Raw genomic sequence first — 13,588 nt, 5'->3', positions numbered from 1 at the left:
TTAGCAACGCTGTTTTGTGCAGTTGCTTTGGTTGGTCATGTGTGGTATGGTTTTCTGGTCTGTCGGTATCAGGATTTGGGGTTATCATGTCTATTTCTCAGTAGTTCGTCTTCGAGTTCGTCTATCCTGTTCATAAGGGTTGTCTGGAATGTCATCCAGTACATTATTTGTCTTTTGATTAGTTTGGCGGCTTCTGGTGACATTTGTCCTGTGAGTGTTAGGTCGTCTATGTATTCAGTGATTGCGTGATGGCTGTCCTCCAGGTTTGTATTGTGTATCAAACCTGGAATGTGACCATTGTTGGGGTAGTCGTCAGGTAATAGTTTTTGCCTCTTACGCCAGAGTATGGCACGTAGATGGTTTCTGTGCCTGGTGGATGGTGACTTGTATGATCTTGTTTTTTCAGGGGTTGATTTATGGAACATGTTGGTTGACTCAGGGGGGTGTTCAGTTGCCATAGTCAGTACTGTCAATTAGTCTATCAAGCAGCTGTTTGTAGGTCTGGCAGACGCCACCCCTGCTCTTATTGCAAATTCGGTTTCTGTTCCTGCAGGGAATGCAATCGATGGGCTCTGATGCTCGACAGTCCGCGCGTTTGTGGCCCTTTTTGCCACACCTTGAACAGGTCGTACCTGTGTCTGCGCAGGCTTTGGTTGTATGGCCAAGGTCACAACAGTTGCAACACTGGCTCACTGACGTAAAGTATTTGACAGTTAGGGATTGGAAGTCTATGTACACCCTTCCTTTTTTGGTGAGGTACCAATAAATTCTGGGTGTGACTTCCAACACTTGATGGTTGTATCCCTTTCCTTCGGGCCCTATGCGGAATCTGATTTTCACGTTTTTGTCGAATTCGTCTTTTGTGAAATCGTCACTGAGATTTTGGTCGTATAGACACTTAAGAAATTCTCTATCCGAGATAGTGTCTGTCACTCGATAGACTATCACCAACGGTTGCCGCTTTCTGGGACCCTCACACGCGATATTCTCAATGTCTTTCGTCTTTTCTATTATTTTCCTACAGTCCTCCTGTGTTGCTGCTTCGACAGTCACAGCTGTCTTCGTCTTTCTTATTGACTTAATGTGTAGGTTGTCTCGTCTTGGGTTGATGTTTTTTGTCAACGTTTGTTTTATTGCTTTCGTGTCTTGGTTGTTGGTAGACTTTATGAAGAGAGTGGTTGCCTGCTTGGCTTTTGCCACCTCAACAGCGTATGTTAGTGTATTGGCCTGTTGCTGTGCCTGTTCAGTAACCTTTCCTGTCAGATCTCTAAATTAGTCCCTGAGCTCTTGGTTTATTTCAGCGAGTTTTGTATTGTCTTCCTCGAGTTTGTTGACCTGTTCTGTGAGAGACTCAATTCTAAGGTCCTTAACTGTGTCAGCTGAGTGCTGAAGTTCGCGCAGTAGATCTTTGTTCTGCTCTTGCAGCAGCTCGACCTTTGCTTCTGCTGACGTGAGTTGGAAAGCCGAAGGGAATATTTTATTCCTTATTGTATTCAGTAGGCTACTCGTTACGTGTTTGGCCTTTAATTCCACCCCAATGTCATTTAATAGCTCGTCAATTGCAGCGATCTTCTGGCTCGGTGACATGACGGCATATTCGTGGGCACCAGACGCCATGCCTATAGGCGATACTTTGCTACTGGTGCTGCTCTGCGCTCTACTAAGCGTCCCTTTCGTGGACTTGGGTGTGGTGTTAGCACCACTTAGTTGGCGTGCTCGATCCAGGATTGCGGATCTGTGTTACAGTTCTTAAAGAGTGACCTTTATTTGGCGTGTGTTGCGTGTGCGGCACCACATTACGACACGTAAGTCCCAAAAGCGATACGGCACAGAGCGAGGCCAAATGTGGGCTGGGTGGCTTCGCCTTCGGTGTCCGATCGACACTGAGCGCCGCGGTCAGCTCCGCACGTCAGCCGGCCACACGGTTCGCGGGACCAGGTGGGGACTGTGAGCTCGCGTAAGCTGCTGACTCCGCGGTTGGGCGCGGAAACACGAGTCGTACTTAGCAACTCCGGTTCGCTGCGGCCAGCGCAATTTGGCCTACTTGCGAAACTCACGCGTAGTGCGTGTCAGCCGGCGCACTGCGACCTACTCTCGGGACTTCGCGTTCCGTCACTCGGCGTATCGCTTTACGTTTCTCGTAATCAATTTTCCTCACTTTCGGCAGTTTATGACTTTTACCTATAACATGTCTATAACTCAGAATTATGCTCGTTTCCCTTCACTGTATGGGTATTGTCCACACTGGTTTTCTTCAGATTAAGCTAGTCTTTTCTGCGAGATTTGCTACCATATGTTAGTCTTCGTTTTTAGTCTAAATCCGTTATTATCAGAGCTTTTGATTCGAGACACTTTTGGAAGCTATCCTTCACTGTTCTAACATGTTATCGTGAGTTTGGTGGATATTTATCGTCTAATTACGGAGAAAATCCTACCATATGTTACTTTGATGATTCGTCACACGGTAACTTTCCTTTAATATTATTTTTAACGATTTCACAGCACTGCGGTTAGTAATGTTAGTAATGTCAAGCGTTCCCAATCGTATTAGTAGTGTTTGTGGATGTTAGTTGAAGTGAAATACCTTTGATGAGGTTCGACATGCTGTAAATGTGCCCGTGAGGTCACTAAATGCACTATTTCTCTAGCCGAAACCAGAGAAAAATTTGTAGGACTGCTTCACTTCACTATTATCCATCACTGATCACTGTTTTTCCGTTCACTGGCGTGATTGTTCCCGATAGAACCGACAAAAAGACCGTAGTTGCCGGATCTCGCGCGAGACACGTCCGGACAACGCAACACCCAGTGTAGAAACCTTTGGTTCGAGGAAGGCTGTGTTAACTAATTGACTGAGAGCGTTACTGAACTCAGTGATGAAATCAGAAATGTGTGCCACATGGGGCGTGATGTGTCCTGCTGATACCGGTGGTGATATGGTTGTGGGCATAAGAATGTCCAGTAAGCTGCACGTAAGGGAGGCGCCCCGTCCCAAACCTTGTGCATGGTGGTCACGTACATAGACGCCGCTCGGAGTGGCACTTTGGTAAGGCCGAGGCTCCCCGCTCTCATGGGGAGGGTGAGTGTCTCGTAACGCACCTTAAAGACCGTACCGGCTGTAAGAAAGTAGCCGAACCCGACCTGGATGCTGCGTCCAATATCTGATGGCAGTGGGATGTGGACCATCTTGGACGCCATATGTTGATTAAGGTATTCGATACTTTATAAAGAATCGGGTCGGCGGAGGAGATTTAGTCTAACTGCTATGTGGAAACTTAAAAACTACGCTGAAAATTAGAGGGAACGAAGCGGCGTACGGTGGGGATGAAAATAATACCAAAGTATCGTAGGTTATGGACGCACTGGAGGGGTGCTAAGTCGTCGTGTGAGAGGCCGCGTCCAATGGACATCGCCGAGGCTTCAGCGACGTCCCTGGCACTGCTTGCTGCAGCTACGTACACTGCTATCAAATCGGCTACTATTTGCGTTTTGATCGGCGAGCGGACTAAGGGGAGAAGCACGTCCGCATAAGCACGACAACAAAAATTCTGCTATCGCAACGTGAGACCAGATAGGTACCTCAGCTAAGGAGATGGGTAATCGCTCTATTCACCGCTGGAGAGTACTTGCGCTCGGTATTCTGCATTATTTTCCCATCTCTATAACACATGCCGATCAAATAAGGTCTTCTGTAACAGTTTAAATTTCGTGTACATTTATGACCTATTATACGTTTGTAGGAGACATCTGATTTTCTCAGTAAATGCTCTGTTCTCTTCAGCATGAGCTACCCTTACACTCCTCGAATCTGCAGGAAACCTCACACACGCCTCAAATGGTAAGAGAGAGTTGCTGGGAATAGTGAGTGGATGTCATAGGGACGCACAACAATCAATACTTGCAGTATGGCTGATACGTAGCACATCACCTGGCCTCGGCCGGAGGGTTGAGCGTGGGAGGAGCACGTGGCAGTCTCCATGGTTACGGTCGGCGCGGACAGCTATCGAGCGGGCGGCAGCTCCCGCGGGAAGAAATGCTGTCTTTCATATAATGAATAACTTAGCGTTTACGAACTGCGCTGGCTTGCAACGTGGATGTCCTAGACTGGAGTCCATACTTGAACATAAGTTTGTGTTTTAAAATTCACTTTACTGAGTGAATCATTCAGGCTGAAAGAAAGCATTCACGGAAATGATTGCAGATATATTTCAGTAACGAATATAAGATTATGCAAGTAAATAATCAAGATTATAAGGCAGTGAGTAAATTTATGATGAGTGTATCAATAGATGTACTGTCCGCATGGCCGAATGGCCGAAAAGCCAGAACTCAGTACAAAACAAAATTAATTTTAGAAGAGACTACGTGCATACAACAAAGATAAGCCAAGGGCATCTGACTCGTTATTGTAATTTTCTGAACAGACAACATACAGGTACATAATTACTTACTGGTGCTGAAATTTATATTTCGAAGTATGTCATTTTGGAAAAATTTCAGTTCACGGTGCGAGAACTTTCAGATTAAAATTATGTTCGCCTTCTTCCTCTTGTTTGTTCTATGAAGTAATCCATGCAAAATGAGCTGTAAAATTGTAAAACTTATCGTTTTCAATCACAAGTTAACGTACTACTCACCAGAGATACAGCGTGCTGTGTTTTGTTGACTTTTAGTAGCAACACTAGTACAGTATAAAGAAAAATAACGTCTTTTCTTACAAATATAACTCTCTTCTTGAAGAAATGCAATCAGGAAACGTTTCATACAATAAATTCTTGTTTTAAGTAAAAAATACTTCTGTCATCACTGTGTCCCTTAAAAAATGCAAACAGCAGACACTTCATGTAACCAATATTCTCTATTAGAGTAAAACAAATTGTTTGTTACTCATGGGACTCACTGCTGAATATAACGATAATGAGAATATTTTCATAAATTAAAAATCGCAGATAATGTTACATACCGAATATAAGACACAATTATTGTTGTTCGTAGTCGTTCACATGTTGTTAGCTAAATTTATATTCCACGGCTGTGTGAAACATGATCCATTAAAAATTTTCCTAGTTCCTAATAGGTTGTCACTAAAAGCAAGACTGAGTTTAGGCTGCATAACATGCAGACATTTATTCACATAATTGATTACAGTTGATAAGGTGTAAGGTGAACTTCGAAAGAAACAAACAGGATGCAAAAACAATAATGTCTAAATTCGCAAACAATGTAAGCTATTAATTTTATAGAAGAAGCAGAGAACTTAGGGTCATGTGGTAGACTTGGCCTTGGAATAAGAACACTCTTTTACCCCAGAATATGATGCCATACGAAAGCAGAGACTGAAAATAGGCGTGGTAATCTAATTTACTGAGATGTATATCGCCAAAATTTGCAATGACCCTAATAGCATAAATAGCTGAACTCAAACGTTTCAGCAGATCTTCAGTGTGTTTTTTTCCATTTCAACCCCTCATCAATGCATACACCTAGAAATTTTGAATATTCTACCTTAGCTACCGATTTCTGATCGAAGTCTATATTTGTTAATGGTGTTATTACATTTACTGTGTGGAATGTATATACTGTGTTTTGTCAAAGTTTAATGAGTGCCCATTTGCAGAGAACCACTTAATGATTTTCTGAAAAACCTCGTTTACAATTTCATCAATTAATTCTTGTCTGTTAGGTGTGATAGCTATACTTGTATCATCGGCAAAAGGTACCAGCTTTGCATCTTCGTGACTATAGAATAGCAAGTCATCAATATTCATTAAGAACAGCAGAGGACCCAAGACCGAACCTTGTGGCAACCCATAGTTGATTGTTCCCCAGTTTGAGAAATCACCAGTTTTTAGCATATTATGTGAACTGCTTATTTCAGCTTTCTGCACCCCTCCAATTAGGTATGATTTAAACCAATTCAGCGCTGTCCCATTCATACCATAGTACTTGAGCTTATTTAGAAGTATTCCATGATTTACACAATCAAAAGCCTTTGAGAGATCACAAAAAGTCCCAATGAGTGACTTCCGGTTAGTCAGAGCATTTAATATTTCATTAGTGAAAGTATATATAGCATTTTCCGTTGAGAAACCATTCTGGAATCCAAACTGACATTTTGTTAAAACTTTATTCTTACAAAGGTGTGAAGCTACTGTACAATACATTACTTTTTCAAGAATTTTGGGTAAGGCAGTCAGAAGAGAGATTGTGCGGTAGTTGTTGACATCAGACGTATCCCCTTTTTTATCCAGTGGTTTACCAATGGCATACTTCAGTCTATCTGGGAAAATACCCTGCTTCAGAGAGCTATTACATATGTGACTAAGAATCCCACTTATCTCTTGGGAAGAAGCTTTTATTATGCTGCTGGAAATGCCATCAATACCATGTGAGCTTTTAATCTTGAGAGATTTTATTATCTTCCTAATTTCAGAAGGAATGGTGGGTGGAATTGCAATTGTATCAAATTCTGTGGGTGAGGCCTCTTCCATTAACTGCCTTGCTTCTTCTAATGAACATTTGGATCCTATTTTCTCTACAACATTAAAAAAATGATTATTCAAAATGTTTTCGACTTCCAGCTTGTTGTTTGTCAAGTTTCCATTCGCTTTGATGGTAATGCCATCATCCTGTACTCTTGGTTGCCCTGTCTCCCTTTTAATAATATTCCAAATTGTTTTGATTTTGTTTTCAGTGCTATTAATCTCAGACATTATGCACATGCTTCTGGACTTTTTAATATCATTTCTTAATGTAGTACGGTAGTTTTTTTATAATATTTGGCTATTTCTGGGTCCTTACTCTTTCTTGTTGTTAGATACAGTTCCCTTTTGCGGTTACAAGATATTTTTATTCCTTTAGTAAGCCTAGGTCTTTTGCATGGTTTCTTATAATTAGATTTAACTACTTTCTTGGAGAATCAGTTTTCAAATTCTGTTACAAGTTTATCATGAAATAAGTTATATTTTAAATTAGCATCAGGTTGCTTATACACCTCATCCCAGTCTAACTGCTGAAGACTTTCCCTGAAGTTTCTAATTGTTGAGTCATTAATTGAACGCACAACTTATTACTGAATGGAGCTATGTCATATACTCTAACTAGCTGAAAACCATGATCAGAAAGGCCATTCTCAACAGGACAATAGCTTAAGTTTTTAAACTTATCTTGGTCTATAAATGTGTGATCTATCAATGTGCTGCTGTCCTTTACTACCCGAGTAGGAAAATCAATGACAGATGTCAAATTAAAAGAACCGAGAAAGATTTCCAGGTCATTCTTCGTGTTACACTCTTTCAGTGAATCAATATTGAAGTCCCCACAAATAATAATTTGCTTTCCCCTATCTGCAGATAGCACAACAAGGCATCCAAGTTTTCCAGGAATAAATGAAAGTTTCCTGAAGGGGACCTACATACTGTTACAATTATAAAAGAGCCCTCCTTCAGTTTAAGTTGACAGGCACATGCTTGTATATGTTGCTCTAGACAAAACTTTTTTGTATCCAAGCTCTTAACACACTGATAACTTTTGACATATACGGCAACTCCTCCTCTCACCTTATTCTCTCTACTCTTACGTGTAGCTAGTTTATAACCACTGATATTTACCTTTTCCATATCAGACACAATATGATGCTCAGACAGGCATAGTATATCTATCACGTTATCACATTTAATGTCCTCTAAACAAATCAGGAGCTCATCCACTTTATTCTTCAATCCCGGAATATTTCGGTGAAAAATGGTAACATTATTTTTTACTTTACTTTTGTGAGAATCTAATTTTTTCTTTAATCCACAAATATTTTTGTTAAATATGGTAACATTGCATAACTTAATCATAGTTAACACTTGGTTCAAGAATCATAAAAGGAGGATGTATACATGGAAGAAGTCTGGAGCTACTGGAAGGTCTGAGATAGATTATATAATGGTAAGACAGAGATTCAAGAACCAGGTTTTAAATTGTAAGACATTTCCAGGGGCAGATGTGGACTGTGACCACAATTTATTGGTTATGAACTGTAGATTAAAACTGAAGAAACTGCAAAAAGGTAGGAATTTGAGGAGATGGGGCCTAGATAAACTGAAAGAACCAGAGGCTGTAGAGAGCTTCAGGGAGAGCATTAGGTAACGACTGACAAGAATGGGGGAAAGACATACAGTAGAAGAAGAATGGGTAGCTTTCAGAGATGAAATAATGAAGGTAGCAGAGAATTAAGTAGGCAAAAAGACGAGGGCTAATAGAAATCCTCGGGTAGCAGAAGAGATACTGAATTTAACTGATGAAAGGAGAAAATACAAAAATGCTGTAAATGAAGTAGGCAAAAAAGAATACGAACATCTCAAAAATGAGATCGACAGGTAGTGCAAAATGGCTAAGCAGGGATGGCTAGAGGACAAATGTAAGGATGTAGAGGCGCTTATCGATAGGGGTAAGATAGATACTGCCTAGAGGAAAATTAAAGAGACCTTTGGAGAAAAGAGTACCACTTGCATGAATATCAAGAGCTCAAATAGAAACTCGGTTTTAAGCAAAGGAGAGAAATCAGAAAGGTGGAAGGAATATATAGAGAGTCTATACAAGGGCGATGTTCTTGACGACAATATTATAGAAATGGAAGAGAATGTAGATGAAGATTAAATAGGAGATATGATACTGCGTGAAGAGTTTGACAGAGCACTGAAAGACCTAAGTCGAAACAAGTCCCCGGGAGTAGACAACATTCCATTAGAACTACTGACAGCCTTGGGAGAGCCAGGCTAACAAAACTCTACAATCTGGTGAACAAGATGTATGAGACAGGCGAAATACCCTCAGATGTCCAGAAGAATATAATAATTCCAATCCTAAAGAAAGCAAGTGTTGACAGATGTGAAAATTACCGAACTATCAGTTTAATAAGCCACGGCTGCAAAATGCTATGACGAATTCTTAGAAAATAGATTAAGGAAAGGCAAACCTACGTTTCTCGCATTTGTAGACTTAGAGAAAGCTTTTGACAATGTTGACTGGAATACTCTCTTTCAAATTCTGAAGGTGGCAGGGGTAAAATATATGGAGCGAAAGGCTATTACAATTTGTACAGAAACCAGATGGGAGTTATAAGAGTCAAGGGGTATGAAAGGGAAGCAGTGGTTGGGAAGGGAGTGAGACAGGGTTGTAGCCTTACCCCGAAGTTATTCAATCTGTATATTGAGCAAGCAGTAAAGGAAACAAAAGAAAAATTCAGAGTAGGAATTAAAATCCATGGAGAAGAAATAAAAACTTTGAGGTTCGCTGATGACATTGTAATTCTGTCAGAGATAGCAAAGGACCTGGAAGAGCAGCTGAACGGTATGGACAGTGTCTTGAAAGGAGGATTTAAGATGAACATTAACAAAAGCAAAACGAGGGTAATTTAATGTAGTCGAATTAAATCGGGTGATGCTGCGGAAATTGGATTTGGAAGTAGTAAATTAGTTTTGATATTTGGGGAGAAAAATAACTGATGATGGTCGAAGTAGAGAGGATATGAAATGTAGACTGGCAATGACAAGGAAAGCGTTTCTGAAGAAGAGAAATTTGTTAACATCGAGTATAGATTTAAGTGTCAGGAAGTCGTTTCTGAAAGTATTTGTATTGAGTGTAGCCATGTATGGAAGTGAAACGTGGAAGATAAATAGTTTAGACAAAAAGAGAATAGAAGCTTTCAAAATGTGGTGCTACAGAAGATTGCTGAAGATTGGATGGGTAAATCACATAACTAATGAGGAGGTATTGAATAGAATTGGAGAGAAGAGAAATTTATGGCGCGTCTTGACTAGAAGAAGGGATAGGTTGGTAAGGCATATTCTGAGGCATCAAGGGATCTCCAATTTAGTACTGGAGGGCAGCGTGGAGGGTAAAAATCGTAGAGGGAGACCAAGAGATGAATACACTAAACAGATTCAGAAGGATGTAGGTTGCAGTAGGTACGGGAAGATGAAGAAGCTTGCACAGGATAGAGTAGCATGGAGAGCTGCATCAAACGAGTCTCTGGACTGAAGGCCACAACAACATGGTAATATTATTATTTAATTTACTGTTGTGAGAATCTTGTGAGTTTTGGACCTCTTTAAAACCTGCCTGCCTGAACTTCTCATTGGACACTGATATTAGTCTAAAAAAGAGGTACATCCATGAGTACTAGTGTCCCCCCTTATGGATTTCGCTAACAACCCTGCCAGTTTACCCTTCCCTTTGCTATTGAGGTGTAAGTTATGCCTTGTGAAATCCCCCCTATCAATAGTCTCGACAGGAACGAATCCAGTGCCTGACAGAGTGGCCGCCCTACGCAACTGATCCTACTCCATATTTACCCTCCTGACAGAACAGTTCAACTGGGGCTGATGATGCTGCACAAAAGCAGGCACCAGCCCAACATTGGTATGGGTAGTTGCAGAGGCTATTTTCCCCTGGTCACACTCAATACTCTAGAGCTGATCCCTATGAATACTGTTTCCCACTCCACCCACTATCATCACATGACCCTACTTTGAGAAACCCTTGCACAAGGAACCTATATCCTCTACCACCAGGCTAAGACATGTACTTGGCTTGAAAAAGTTTGTGACCTGGTACCTGGTACGTGTCACCTAATTTTTCCTGCAAAATCTGGCCCACACCTCTTCCATGGATGGTACCTAGCAACAGAACTTTCCTCTTACTTTCTACTTTTTTTGAAACATTTGGTTTCCTAGTGAGATTCTGTTGCGTCTTAGCTACATTTACTTCTACTGGAGCCTCTTCCTTACTTAACTGTGGTAGCAAGGCAAATCTATTGGTTGTGCCAATTGGGAAACTGTCAGACACTGTTCTCTTTCTGTGGCCCCTGTTCCCAGCTACCACTTCCCACCGCTGTTTATCCTCCTCCCCCCTTAACCTCTTCAGCTCCTCCCTCGCTCTGTCCAAATCAGCCTGAAGGGCACTAATTTTCTCCTCCTCTTCAGCTATAATCCTATCTCTTGAGCAAACCCTGCACAAGAAGGGAAGAGTCTCGTTTGCTTCCCCAACTCTCACGCTGTTACAATTTCCTCAATGAAACCACCTGTCACAACAGCTGCACAAAACGCCGAACTAACTTTCCTACTGCAGCTCACACACTAAGTATCCATGGTAGTTTGGAAATTAGTTAAGAGATTTACTAAGTGCTAACGATAATATATTAAATACAAATGTAAAAGGACACTAAATATGTTTTGGAAACTAATGTGTAAGTAAACTATTAGCAAATGCACTTAAATTTGTGGTACAACGCTAAGTATGCACGTTCAAAAATTAGGCATAAACAGCCGAATGTAACCAAAGCGAACTTTTTGCGATTACTGGAAGAATACGCAAATAAAAGAAAAACCTTTAATGGCAAGCTTGAAGAGCACACTAATGAACGTATTTAAGCAGTTAATCTATAGCAGATGCACTTAAGATTGCGGTATAAGGCTAAGTATGCACACTCGGAAAGTAAGGCAAAGCCGCGAAACGTAAACAAAACTTATGACATGTCATATCTGTGAAAATTAGTAATGGAAATGAGAGATATAAAAGTGTAGAACACCTCAGTTTCCAGAATCCCACCCACACTCGTCAACCTCCAGGGTAAGACGACCAGCTTAACCGATCGTACTGTCTGGTGTCCTCTCCGCTATACACAGCTTTCTATTTTCCCTTTCCTCCACATGTGCCTCGGGCGTCCGTCCTCTTGAACGAACGCCAGATCACCAGGTCGTAAGGTAAAAGATCTAGCAATGTGCCTCTAACTTCGTGGAATCTCCTAAGCTCCTGGTCCACCTTTGCCAGAAGTCGTCTGCCACTTTTTGCCGTAGTTTACATCCTTTAGTCAGATTGTGGGGGATAGTAGGTTGTGGTCCAGTGGGCAGTTTTAGCAACCATCACCAACCAGAAATTGTGCTGGCGTCAGATGTTCCGAATCATCACCCAGAGAGATTGCCCTCACGTTTGCTGCGGCTTCAGTGATGGCCTGAATGGTACAGAGTTATTCTGCAGTTAATCCTGATCGTCCCAACACCCTCTGTAAGCTTCGCTTGACGGCGCCCTTCATCCTCTTCCACCATCTTCCCCCTCAAGACGCTTGTGACGCAATCAATTTCCAAGCGATCCCGTTATTGGCAAAGAAGCGATGGGTCTCTCAGGTGGTCACTGAGTTTCATAGTTCCAACATTTCTTTGTGGAAGAGTAAAAGGTCTCTGCGTTGTCGGTGTAGATAGTGTGCGGCAGTCGACGTCTACAAGCCCATCTCTGTGAAACCATCAAAAATGTGTCGATGTTCATATTAGAGCAAAGTTCTAAATGTATTGCACATGTTGCTGCACTTGCGAAGAGAGCTACACAGGCCGTTTCCATGGTCATGCATATCTTGATGTACAGAGGCCCTGCAAAGTCTATGCCATTGACAGTAAAGAGCTTAGATGGTCTCATTCGATCTGCACGTGGAGGTGCTTCAATTCTTTGTGCTCTTGGATTCTTCATGATCTTGCATGGTAAGCATGTATACAGGACCTCTTCAATGGTTTGAGGACCTTTAAATATCCTAAATTCTTTCCAAAGTTCGTATAACACTATTCTGACAACAAGATGATGAAGATCAACGTGTTTGTAAAAGGTGTGGTGTCTCGTAAAGTGATGTAACTACTCTATAAGTATTGGATGTCATTGTTCCCAAGATGAGTCCATCTTGAATGAATAGATGAAAGTGTCCAATTTTAGATTCTTGCTAGGTCGGTTCACCGTTCTGGAGTGCACGAAATTCCCGCGTGAAACATTGGCGTTAGACTGTTTTAATCCGGTATGCGCTTGCACATGTAAGATAGATTTTTGTGAACTCTTGAGAAAGTTTTTCTTTGTAACAAATGTTATGTGTGAAGTGGAGGATTCAACCCGTCGTACGATTTAATCTTAAGCAGGAACTGGATTAGGAAATGCCTATAAGCCAAGAGGCAATGCCATCGTAGGTTTTTTACATTCTTCCTTTCTTGCGGGAGATCAAGACTCATGTTTGGAGTACCAGATGGCCAACTTTCTCTGGGCGTGTAAGCCATGGTCGTCCCTGCCACCAAACATGTGCAGATTGGATTTGATTATCAATAAGGCCCCGTATCAGGTGATCCGCTGGGTTGTCACGTCCAGAACAATGCCTCCACTGACTAGGCGACGTGTATTATTGAATATCTGTCCCTCTATTGCAGATGAAAGTCTTCCATCGATTCGCGTAACTGCGTATCCAGCCCAAGGTCACTGTGGCGCCCGTCCACAAAGTTGCCTGAGTAATGTCGTACCTTGCAGCTGTGTAGAAATAACTTAGTAATAGTGCTCCCACAAGTTCACCTAGAAGTTTCAGACTTGACAATATAATCCTTTTGATAGGTACAGGTCTGTTCTTGCTAAAGTCTAAGTGAATCATTGTGTTGTCGTGTAGAACACTGTGGATGAACAGAGCTGCCCCATACGGTCGTTCCGAAGCTTCACAAAATACTTGAATTAGAATATCGTGATCTTTAGTAGTTAATATCAATTTCGGGATACGGAGAGATATAGAGGTACAATGGAC

Source organism: Schistocerca cancellata, chromosome 4, assembly GCF_023864275.1.
Source record: "Schistocerca cancellata isolate TAMUIC-IGC-003103 chromosome 4, iqSchCanc2.1, whole genome shotgun sequence".
Lineage (NCBI taxonomy): Eukaryota > Metazoa > Arthropoda > Insecta > Orthoptera > Acrididae > Schistocerca > Schistocerca cancellata.
This window is presented reverse-complemented; position numbering follows the sequence as displayed.